This window comes from Callorhinus ursinus, unplaced genomic scaffold, assembly GCF_003265705.2.
Source record: "Callorhinus ursinus isolate GAN/ISIS: 27379988/994484 unplaced genomic scaffold, GSC_fseal_2.0 scaffold33, whole genome shotgun sequence".
In the NCBI taxonomy this organism is placed as follows: domain Eukaryota; kingdom Metazoa; phylum Chordata; class Mammalia; order Carnivora; family Otariidae; genus Callorhinus; species Callorhinus ursinus.
This window is the reverse complement of record NW_027397095.1, coordinates 4,615,096-4,626,229: the sequence shown is the minus strand read 5'-3', so window position 1 is coordinate 4,626,229 and position 11,134 is coordinate 4,615,096. Positions and strand designations below refer to the sequence as shown.

Genomic DNA, 11,134 nt, shown 5'->3' with positions numbered 1-11,134 from the left:
GGGCGGGGCGTGGGGCTCCGGCGGGCGGCGGGGCGGGGCCGGGGCGGCGCTGCTGCCGCCGCCGCCGCTGCCGCCGCCGCCGCTGCTGCTCCTGCTGGGGCCGCCGCAGCCGTTGCTGCCGCCGCCGCCGCCGCTTCTGGGCGGGGAACGGAGGCCAAAGGGAGTCCCGTGCCGGGGCAGAGGGCGCAGGCGGTGCGTGGTGGGGAGGGGGCCGTCCTGGGGGCGGGGGCAGGCGGGGGGTGGAGCCCCCGACGGGGGGCGGTACGAGCCCGGACGACGACGACGAAGAGCCCCGGGGGCCGGGTGCATGGAGGACGAGGTGCTGGGAGAAGGAGGGGGGGGTGGGTCCCGCGACGGGCCTCGTGGGCTTGGCTCCTCGAGGTTCTGCTTTGGGACAGAGCCCTGCAGGGGCGCCCAGAGGCCCGGGAAGGGACAGGGAGGTGAATTGGACGGTGAAGGGGGCCCTCCTCGCCGGGGTCCCGCCGAGGGGAAGGCTGGGCCGGAGGGACGTCCGGGGTTGGGCTGGGAGGAGCCGACCGCACCTCGGCTGGGGATTTCGTGTTATGGAGGGGCGGGAGATTGTTGTAGGGAAAGATGTGGTCGAGGGGAAAGGCGAGAGGGAAACACGCTGCAAGCCCGGGAGGCCAACAGCCCAGGCCAGTGGAGGTGCCCTTCTATTCCGCCCGCACCTTCCCCCTCTCCCAGTGCAAGCACTATGTTTTTGTTTTATTGTTTTGAAATTTTCAGTGTTGACTGTAGGAAGCTGTCGATGTGGTGATACTTACTCATTCTTGTTGTCTCCTAGAGTAGACAGTAAGGACAGGCGTCGCTTGGCGAGGATGCGTGTAGCCCAGGGTTTAGGGGCTCTTTACGTGAGAGTGGGAAGGGGGCCTGCTAACTTCGTGCGACAGCTGAATACTCAAGGCAGTTTGGAGGTCGTCCCCGTAGCACAGAGGTGGAGTACAATTGCAAAAATCTTTGGTGAGACTTCTGGGGGTGCAGTTGTAGGTTAGTGTTACTCTGGTTGGCCTGGCTCTTTCAACTTAGAGGGCTATTTCTCAAAGTCACGCTGCTGAGACGTTGGGGAAATGAACAGGGGGACGCGTTTGGTGTTAGAAGCAGATTAGGTTTATAATAAAATCCCAAGGTTGGAAGGGACTTTAAAGGTCATCTCGTTCTCTGTTTACCTGACCTGTCCTTGAATGTTGGGATAGAGGGAGCTTTATTTTGGGGGAGATGGAGCAGGGTTTAGGGGTACTCAAATTGGATGTCGATGTCATCATGTGGTACTGAAGAGGACAGTACGTAGGAAAGAAATTTGGAGGATTCCACTGGGGATTAAATGGGATAACCCAATCCCAAGAATCGAAGCAAAAGTTTGGGGGAGGAACCTGTAAAATTTTGATGGAGAGGCAAAGTTAGTAAGAAGGACTGGGGGAGCTAGGAGGAGCAGGGGACTTGGTGACTCAAGAGAATCTGAAGGTTGATAGAGTTTAAGAGGGACATAGTCGTTTTGAGTAAGCCATGTGGCTATTGTTAGGCAGACTCATCTTTTGATAAGGCAACTGCCTTTGGGATAGATGGTGAGGACAAGAGGCACAGGCCATCAGGCACAGAGCCTTACTCAACTTGACTTTCAGAGGGCTGACCCTGTTACCAGCTATGCAGCAAGGGTAAGGTTCTTTCTGTCCTGGCTCTGAGAGTCATTGATGGAGGAAGGGGTTAAGGAGGACTGTTTCTTTAGAATAGGCCATAAGGAAAAGACAGCAAATTGTTGGGATAGGGCAGAGGAAAGCTAAGTCCCTGGCAAGTTCTTCTGTTGGAGTCTGGATTGGGCAGAATGAAGGGGAGTTCCAGAGGAAATGGTGGCAGCACCAAGGGAACTCAGAGATCTGGCTGTTTTGATTGCCCAGAGCTGGTAAGGCATAGACTCCCAGTGGCCTAGACTTCTTTTGGGAAGCAAAAGGGTTTCCTCCAGGGGTCTGTTTGCTTTATTCATGCTGTAGTTCACTCCATAGGAAAAAAATGTTTAGTACAGGTGGCAGAGAATCTCACATGATGAGTCTGGATTACGGGTTTCAGAGAGGGGCTTCTTTTAGGAGAACAGAATTATGGGAGAGAAAGACTTGAATACTAGAAAGAAGGAAGGCAAAAAGAAAAGTCAGGAAGAGGGTTGTTTAGGCAGTGTAGGGGGAAGAAAAGTGATCATCACTGGTTTCACGTCAGGGCCAACTAAAGAAAAAGTGGAACCCTGAAATTTCCAGGCTAGGTTTTCCAAAGTAAAATTTGAAGAACGTTGAAGGCTCTTTACACTTTCATGCTAGAATCACTACGGTTGGTGCGAGAGAGAGGACGATCTTGGGTAAAAATAGGATTGGAGAGAAACTGGCATGTAGGAAGGAATATACATATATTTACCCATAGGGAAGTAGAGAATATAGAGATAGTATATAGGCTAAAAAAATGCAGAATGTGAAAGAGGGCGGAATAAGGAGCCAAAGGAAGATGTTTACTCACATGTTCAGGGAAGGTAAAAAGTTGCCTTTGATAGCTGTTGTCCTGGGAGGGCCCAGGCAGCAGAGGTTAGCTGAGATCCAGGGCTTATAAGTCTAAGCATTAGTTAGAAAATTCAGGCTAAAATAAGCGTTCTGGATGGGAGAAGGAATTCAGCAACCTAAGTAGAATGGCCTTAAAAGAAGTTGAAAGTGGGAATACACCAGTTTTTCCAGTCTGCAAGTGGAAGGAATCCTAGATATAGGGAGGTGAATTATGGAAATTCCAGACTGAGACAGGATAAAGAACAGTGGCCTTAGAGCCTTGGGCCAGAATTGGAGGGTGGGATGGGGGCATGGAGGAGAGGCGCTAATCAGGGGTTGGGCATCTGGACTGGTTCATTGATTCTAGGCTGAACTCAATTTGAGATGGAATAGAATGGCCACAGTGGGGTAGAGAGCTGTTTTCCAGCATCAGCCAGCATCTGGGATCGAGAGAGGAGGAGTTCATGGTTAAGTTGGGTGGGAAAATGAACACTAACTAGAGTGGAACAGAGAGCCCTGGGGAAAGTGGGCATTGTTGGGATAAAAGGGGACAAGCAACTGATGATTGCATAAGGGGGGGAGGAAGACCCTAGACCTTTGAGTTTTCAGAAGGAAAGGAAATTTCTTAATGCTGGAGTTCCAGTTAGGTATGAGTCTATGCTTGCCAGAAGGTTTAGTGCCAGGATGGCCAAAGAGGGAGGTAATAGGTAATCTACCTTTCAGCCGCTAGGATGCTACTAGTACAGTATTTTACATAATCTCACATATTAACTAGGCTTTCTTAATGCCAGCTTTTGAATGGTTATCCTTAAAGTAATGTAGAAACTGTTCTCTTTCTAAATCGTACCCTTTCCCACTGTTCATAACTTGAAAGCAGTCTTTCATGATGAAAACTTTCTTTGGTGAACTGAAGTTGAATTCTGGTCAAGAGTAAAATTTAACTCTGCTTCTATCCCCATAATTCAAATATGCTGTTCTGTTTCGCTCTTTTTCTTTTTTAAGCCGAAGCCACCCTTTCCCCATAAAACATTTAAAAATGGATAATTGTTTAAAAAGTGGCTGCAGGCTGCATGTCAAGGTCATATTTTCCCTGGTCAATGAGTTGTGATGAATTTGAAGAGCGATGATTTATTATTTGTAAAATGTGGTAATTTTCAGATTTATTCTTTGAGAGTATGTGAGGCAGGATACATCTTCATTTGGATTTTAAGAAGATCTTAAGTTAAGCGTCTGTGAAGAATTGAGAGTACTGAGGGGCAGCAGAGCTTTGTGTTTCAGGGTTCTTTACCGATTGTCAGCTAAGAAACGAAATTTGGTTACCTCATTGCTAAGGTATGCCTAGAAATCTTAGTATTAGTGCCATTTAAGGGTACAGTCAAGTTTTGTTATAATGTTCGTGTCCGGGGACAAGGAAAACAAGCAGACTTTCATTTTTCCAAGTTCTGTAGACTATAGAAAAGTATATTGTATGTGACTCCGATCCCCAGGATGAGTCAGTGCACTCTCTACCTGGATCCATGAGGTGATTAGGTGTCTTGTGATGATGAGGCTTTACTCAGTTTAACTTGGCCGTGCCTTGTATAGGTTAGTATCTTGCAGTGGTTCTCAAACTTCAGCATGTCTCAGAATTACCTGGAAGGCTTTGGAGACATACTGCCTTAAGTTAGAGCCCTTGCTCTTCTACTTCCTAGCTGCATGACAGGAAGCAAATCACTCAACTCTCTTGAGCCTCAGTTTTCTCATCTATAAAATGGAGATGAAAATCCCAGTCTCACAGGACTATGAGGATTGCACAGATGATATCTACATGGCAGACCAGGTCCATAGTAGGAGCCCAATAAATGACATCTATTATTATGTTATAATCTAGTTTTGCTTATTCCATCGAGTCCTGTGACCTTTTATATTACGCTATGGTAAATATGGTGGCAGAATTAAAACTATCAATGGCTCCTGAGCACTCCCCGTATATCTTGATTCTCTGTGCTCTTTCTCCATATTCCTGTTGTATTAGTACATATTTAGCATTTACAGTGTGGTAGGAAGAAATAGCTTGGCTCATCACTCCATTATTGCATCCACCTTTGAGGTGGAAGTGGCTAAGCTTCTTTAACAGCTGTGCTGTAACACTGCTCAGTATTTTGGGGCAGGAACTGAAGACTGTATATCCAGTTGAAACTTCAGGGGACATTTTGGGCCATGCTTAAAAAATGACCCAAGCCTAGTTTGCTAGGGTGACATTTTAAAAAACCATTGCTTTCTGAAAAGCGCTGCTGTATTTAATTACGACTGGTTGGGCTTTCCAGATGTCTCTGACATCTGGAAGTTCTACAAAGGCTGGTAGATAGAGCCTGGGTCTTGTATGGCTCTATGACAAGGAGGTTCATCAGCAATTGGATTGGAGAAAACATGTTTCGAATAGCTCAGGTATCACCAAACCAAACTTCTGAACACTGAAAAAAAGATGGGCTATAAAATAGAGATCCTTTCTGCAGCCAGAGTGGATTTTGATGCCAACAATCAGCTATGCCAATATAGGGAGAGAGTGATAGCAGGCCAATTTAAAACAGTAGATCAGTTAACAAATTAATAATTTCTTTTTGGCTTGGAAATGTGTTATTATTCTCTACCTGGCCCCCTACCCAGCAGATTCACCTTCCTATTTATATTCTGCTTAGGCAGACATTAAAATGAGTTGTTCCCTGAGTACACATCTACTGTAAGTGGCAGAAAGCTGTCCATAAGTTGGCTGGGTTTAAAAATTAGCTGCGGCTAAACCACGCTCAGATAATTGGAGGTTGACTTTGTTGTTTTGCCCTGGCCTGATTTTATTTCTATGATTGTCTTTGTTGTGGAAGCAAGGAAAAGAAAGAAGAGAAAGTTTATGAGAGAGCAAGGGAAGTAAAAGGCATCCACAGACCCAGTGCTTTTTACGTGGGTTTCTTGGTTTCCATATGACCTAGAGAGAATTTCAGTTTTTCCCAGTAGTTTAGCAAATATTTACTGAGCACGTATTATATGCTTTGTATCATGCTAGACAGTATTGGGAGTGGCTATTAAAAGAAGTAGACAATATTCTTGCTGGCCTTGGGGAACCTATAGACAGGTAGGAGATTGGGTCAGTACTGAGAGTTTGAAACTCTGTGAAATAACTGTGTGTGTGTTCACACACATATGTATATACTATACATTATATATACACTATGGTGAGCATATATGTATATATGTACTATATATGTGTGTGCATATATTTATATATATGAGTAATTTATACAAAATGAGTTGAGCCCATGGTCTGGAGAGAGGTAGAAAAAAATAGTCTGATAATGGCCTTTCCAAATATTTGTGTGAGAGGTCCGGGAGACTTTAAAAAAAAAAAAAAGGTAAAAGTTCGGTGAGGAGGAATCCTCTTTAGATGAAAAAATCCTTATCACGAATTCTGTGTACTGAAATGGAGACGCCCGAGGGCCACTGCCACAGTCCATGGCATGGAAGACACACAAGCATCACAAAAGGGATTCAGGTCTCAGATTGCAATGATCCAACTTTGGAGTGTGAAAGACACACCAAATATTCATATGGTTCTGCTGAAGACCAAGACTGAGGAAAGCCAACTCTTAGTTTTGATCTAAGAGAAATGAGAAGTGCTAAAAAACAAAACCAAAAATGACCCTAGTAACTTAACGTGCCATTTTGAGGTGGCTTTGCATTTTGAAAAGGACTGATTAATTTCATGGGGTTTCTGGATATCGGTGCCGTCTAGAAATTGTATAAAATCTTGTGGCTAGATCCTAGGTCTAGCATAAAGCTGTGATGAGGTGTTTTCCTTAAATGCGGTAAAATTACTTCCTTACAGCAGGAGATGGAAGTAGTATTTGAATAATAGGAAAAAAGTATGGCAGTGGGTAGAAAAGCTAAATGAACTGGTGGTATGAAAATGTGAGTGAGAGATGAAAACTTTTGCTTTTTGCCTCCTTCATTGTTGGAATTGATTACCTTTGTTCCTTTTGTGGGCTTTTGTACTCTTCTCAATTTTATTTTATTTTTTAATTTTTAATTAATTTATTTTTTATTTTTTTAAAAGATTTTATTTATTTATTTGACAGAGAGAGACAAAGCGAGAGAGAAGGAACACAAGCAGGGGGAGTGGGAGAGGGAGAAGCAGGCTTCCCACGGAGTGGGGATCCCAGTGCGGGGCTCGACCCCAGGACCCTGGGATCATGACCTGAGCCGAAGGCAGACGCTTAACGACTGAGCCACCCAGGCGCCCCTATTTTATTTATTTATTTATTTATTTATTTTTATTGTTTAACTGAGAATGTACCCCTATGCACTTTTTTCTTTAAAATTTTTTATTGTTATGTTAATCACCATACATTACATCATTAGTTTTTGATGTAGTGTTCCATGATTCATTGTCTGTGCATAACACCTATTTTATTTTTTTTTTAAAGTAAGCTCTGTGCCCAGCATGGGGCTTGAACTCATGACCCCAAGACCAAGAGTTGCGTACTCTCCCGACTGAGCCAGCCAGGCACTTCCTATTCTCAACTTTAAGTAGGGACTCATTTATTCCCATTTTGCAGGTGACATAGTAAATGGACATAATGAGGTACCTGAGATGGCTGGCAAGCCCAAATCCCCCCCACCCCCGACACACACACCCAGTTTAGGCTGTGGATAGTAGATTATATCACTCTTCGAGGGTGTTGCTGCTGTGTGACTAGATGGCTCTGAAGGGATTTTGGCAGTTTTTAAACATCAAATTCTCTCTGAATGAGTGGGGATCCAGCACTAGTGAGGAGACTGAGAAAGGGTATGGTTTGGATTGGAGAGGGTTGGGGTGATAATATTCGCTGAAGAGCTAGCTCCAGGGAGATCGCAAGCCCTTGACCACTCCATTGAGATGAACGGCTAGCCTCCCAAGGTGACGACTTTGGAGGTAACTGCATTCATTTGAATGAGTAAGCTCTCATGTGTTTAACAGATAGTTAAAATTCTTTTGTATCCAGTCTCATAAATGTTTATAGGCCAGGTTTTTAAACATGGAGGTACCAAGGCGTCTATGAAGGTGTCCACACTATAGCCATGTGCGGGCAACTACTTAGTCTTCCTGGGAAATAGAGGAATTAAATGTATCTGGGAAGAGGATGCAATGACTCCTATAAGACTTATCCCTTGGGGTAGAACCAGTAGAAATATTTGGGTAGAAAAAAAAAACCCCAGGGGAACTAGAAAGTGCTACAGTAGATTAGTCAGGCAGAAGGCCGGGATGAACAGTGCAGAGGGCCCCTTCCTCCTTTCAGTTGCCCAGCAGATTATTTCCAGTTGATTTTGTGTGTGTGTGGTGGTGTGTAGTGATAGAGGACATTGTTTGCATGAAGGGGGGCAAAGTAAAGTGATTGGGGCATGTATAGGGACTCTTGAGTTTCAGGGAATGATATTTGGTTAATGGTAGGGCAAGGTGAGGGGATGTAGATATTAGAGGGAAAGCCTGTGGAGAATATTAGAATACCTTTATATGGGAAATCATAAAATTAGGACAATTTTCATTGGGAGAACTTCCTCATTAGGAGGTGAGGTTTGGGATATATGATTAAGTAGGGAAAACAAGAACGTTAGTCTCCGGTTGAGTCCACATGGAAGAAGGCGGAGCGGCAGGGAGGGTAAGGTCTGTGGTCAGGGTTCCATATCTAAAGCCAGGTAGAGTCATCCTTGTTGGGTACATGTACACTTTCCTATTGAAAACACTGATTTTGAGGGGCGCCTGGGTGGCTCAGTCGGTTAAGCATCTGCTTTGATTCAGGTCATGATCCCAGGGTCCTGGGATTGAGCCCCACATCGGGCTCCCTGCTCAGCAGGAAGCCTGCTTCTCCCTCTCCCACTCCCCCTGCTTGTGTTCCCTTTCTCGCTGTGTTTCTCTCTCTCTGTCAAATAAATAAATAAAATCTTTAAAAAAAAAAAGACAACACTGATTTTGAGACATCTTGACCTCTCTCTAAAGGCACTTCAGTGACTAGGTGGTAGTCCTGGCCTCTTCCCTTCAGCCCCAGAATCTAAATGTCAGTGGTCTCTTGGATCTCCTTGGGAGTGTCTTAGATGCTGCTTTTCCCAAAGTGGGGTAATGGGCTGGCCTCTCCTTTGAGTCTGTGAGGTTTGAATGTGAATGTCTCTGTCTTATGGGAGCTTTACCCAGAGCTCTGGATTTCTGTTGGAGCAATAGGTCCCAAAGTTGGTTTTCTTTACACATTAGTCATCGCTGACCCAACCCTCCTTCTTAAACTGTCTACTGGCCACGCCTATTCTCTTGAGGACAGACTCAGGGCCAGGCTTCAAGAAGAATATTTTCCGGCTCTTTCATTTTTTTTTTTTAAATCATAATTGCTTCCAGGTCACCAGACAATATGAACCAAAATAAGCCTGGGGGAGTACTACCAGATTTAGTTTAACTGAGACCTTCTTAATCTTGAATTTCTAATTTATTGGCTGGATGGTAAGAGTCCAACCATGAATAAATGGGCAGGTTTCATGCTACTATTAAAGGGCCTAGTTGTGTTCCATATGTTGCCAGGGCCGATTGTTCTGCACATGGGGGGTCTTTGGCCGCAGAGGAAGCTATGTGATTCTGGGGAACTCGTTCACTGGATAAACACCCTGGCCAGCCATGTTCAAGGTTAACATTTTACCAAGGTAAAGACATTTTGTCAGATAGATGCTGTATTATCTCCTTTCGTGTCCTCCCTTCCTCATATGCACGACGACCATACTTTTGCTTGTAATTGTTGTGAAATCTGCTTGTTTTGGCATCTACATTTCAAAACAAAACCAAACCTGTCCATAATCGGTAAAATCTCCTTTGAGCTTTTAGTGCTGCCCATCCCCTATTACCAGCTCCCCCTAACCCTGACTTGGATTATAATTTGATGTTCTTCCCCTTTTGATAACATATTCTCTCTAAACTTTTCTAAAATGTCTGTGTTCAGTGCTTCCCCACAGTGTTTCAGTTTGGCCCACGATGGTGAAATATTTTAGGTTCCCCTATTTCATTTTTTCTCTTTTGGTTGTTATATTCTGTGGGCTTCTCTTTTATGCCTTTCACACCTGCCCTTGTCTTCTAGCAGTTTTTTTTTTCTTTTGGATTTTTTGGGGGAGAGATCTCTACTTCATTATGGTTTGTCTTCTACTATCTGCTCACCCTCAGCTTAGCTGCTATTTTCACCATTTTAAAGTTATTGCTCTCCTGTTAGTCCATTTTCTTTTTGGCTTCCCCTGTTTTGTAGTGTGCTGATTATGTCTGGCTGCCTGCTCTCTGCTGTCTGCTCGCTGGATTCAGCCCCTTGGATCTTGGTCAGTGTCTACTTAAGTGTGTGTGCATGTGCCTGCTAAATTGAAATGTTTTATTTCTTTATTTTTTCAGTCCTTGCTGATCACGCATGTGCTCCTTTGTTCCCACTGAGTTGGATGTGTCTTTCGAGTTTTTCCCCCCAAAGTGGGGATAGCTCACAGTGGTCCCACTGCCTTCCGGGCAGTGACCAGCATTTGATTCTGGGGCCGTGCAGCTGTTCATTTCTTAACAATTACATGGTTGTGATATCTGGGAAAATCCTTTGAGGTATTTCGTATTCTTGTGCCCGTGCTTCTTGGGTCACTCGGGATTACCAGGTTTCTTCGAAGTTCCTTTTAGGACCTTTGCCTTTAGCCTTTGATGTGATGGTTCCCATTAGAGAGAGCAAGAGAGAGATTAAGAAAGCACACCATACGTGAGTGCAGGTTCTGTGAGCAGAAGCAAGTCGGCACGCGAGTGTACACACCAGCAGAACCTACCAAGTGTGGTGTGTCTGTAAAGTTTTTCCTTTTTGCTCACCTCTCCTGAGAAGGAGTGCACAGTGGAGTGGTTGCTAATTTGATTGGACATGATGGTGATGAAACGAAACGCTAGGCCTCCTGGACCAGAATCTCCAGGGCTGGGACTTAGGAATCTGTATCTTGAACAAGCTCCTTGGTGATTCTGGCTTGGGAGACCTTGGTGTACATTGGCCATCTTGACTCCTCCCGTCCTGTGTGGATATTGACGCCATCAGTGCCTCTTTGGAAGTTCCCTTTGCTTACTCTCTGGCTCAAGAGGACCAGTCTTGCCTTCCTGTGTAGACCACTTAGCTCAGTGCCCTCTTGTCTGTGATATCTACCTCGCCTCCTCCCTCCTCTGCAAAGGCTACTGTTAATAGCAGCAGTGGGCTCTACATAGGAAGAGGGGCTGTCCTGAGAAATTCCTAACAGAAGAGTGGGAAGCCTAGGTGAAGCAAATATTCTATCTTCAGGATCTTGTGAAAATGAGGGTGCCTCCAGGTAGTCCTAAAATGTGTGGTATTGTCTGGTAATTATTTTGGTTTTTACTTGGTTTTCTTTTTATTGTTGTTATTGTGGTTTTGGGGGGGTTCTAAAAACTCCTTTATCTAGGTGGTGATATTTTATATGTTCTGTTTTCAAATGCCAGGATTCATTCCCCCCGCCTCTGATTTCTGTCCCAGGCCCTACAAACAACTAATCCCCTCTAAATAGAACAAAAATTAGCTCAAGAGTGTAAAAGCAATGGTGAC

General features: G+C 44.7%; 1 protein-coding gene across 7 annotated transcripts in view; it reads left to right on the top strand.

Moving 5' to 3' along the window:
* The window catches only part of BCORL1 (BCL6 corepressor like 1), a 63,610-nt gene that overhangs the window by 4,229 nt on the left and 48,247 nt on the right, over nt 1-11,134 (top strand). Inside the window, exon 1 of one of the 7 annotated variants that reach the window (XM_025852555.2) lies at nt 138-192. The exons of 5 other annotated variants lie outside the window; for them this stretch is intronic. The gene's annotated coding sequence lies outside the window, so the exon portion shown is untranslated. Of the gene's footprint in view, nt 1-137; nt 193-298; nt 320-11,134 lie in introns of those variants that run through there. One more of the 7 variants, XM_073879154.1, reaches the window with a different exon arrangement.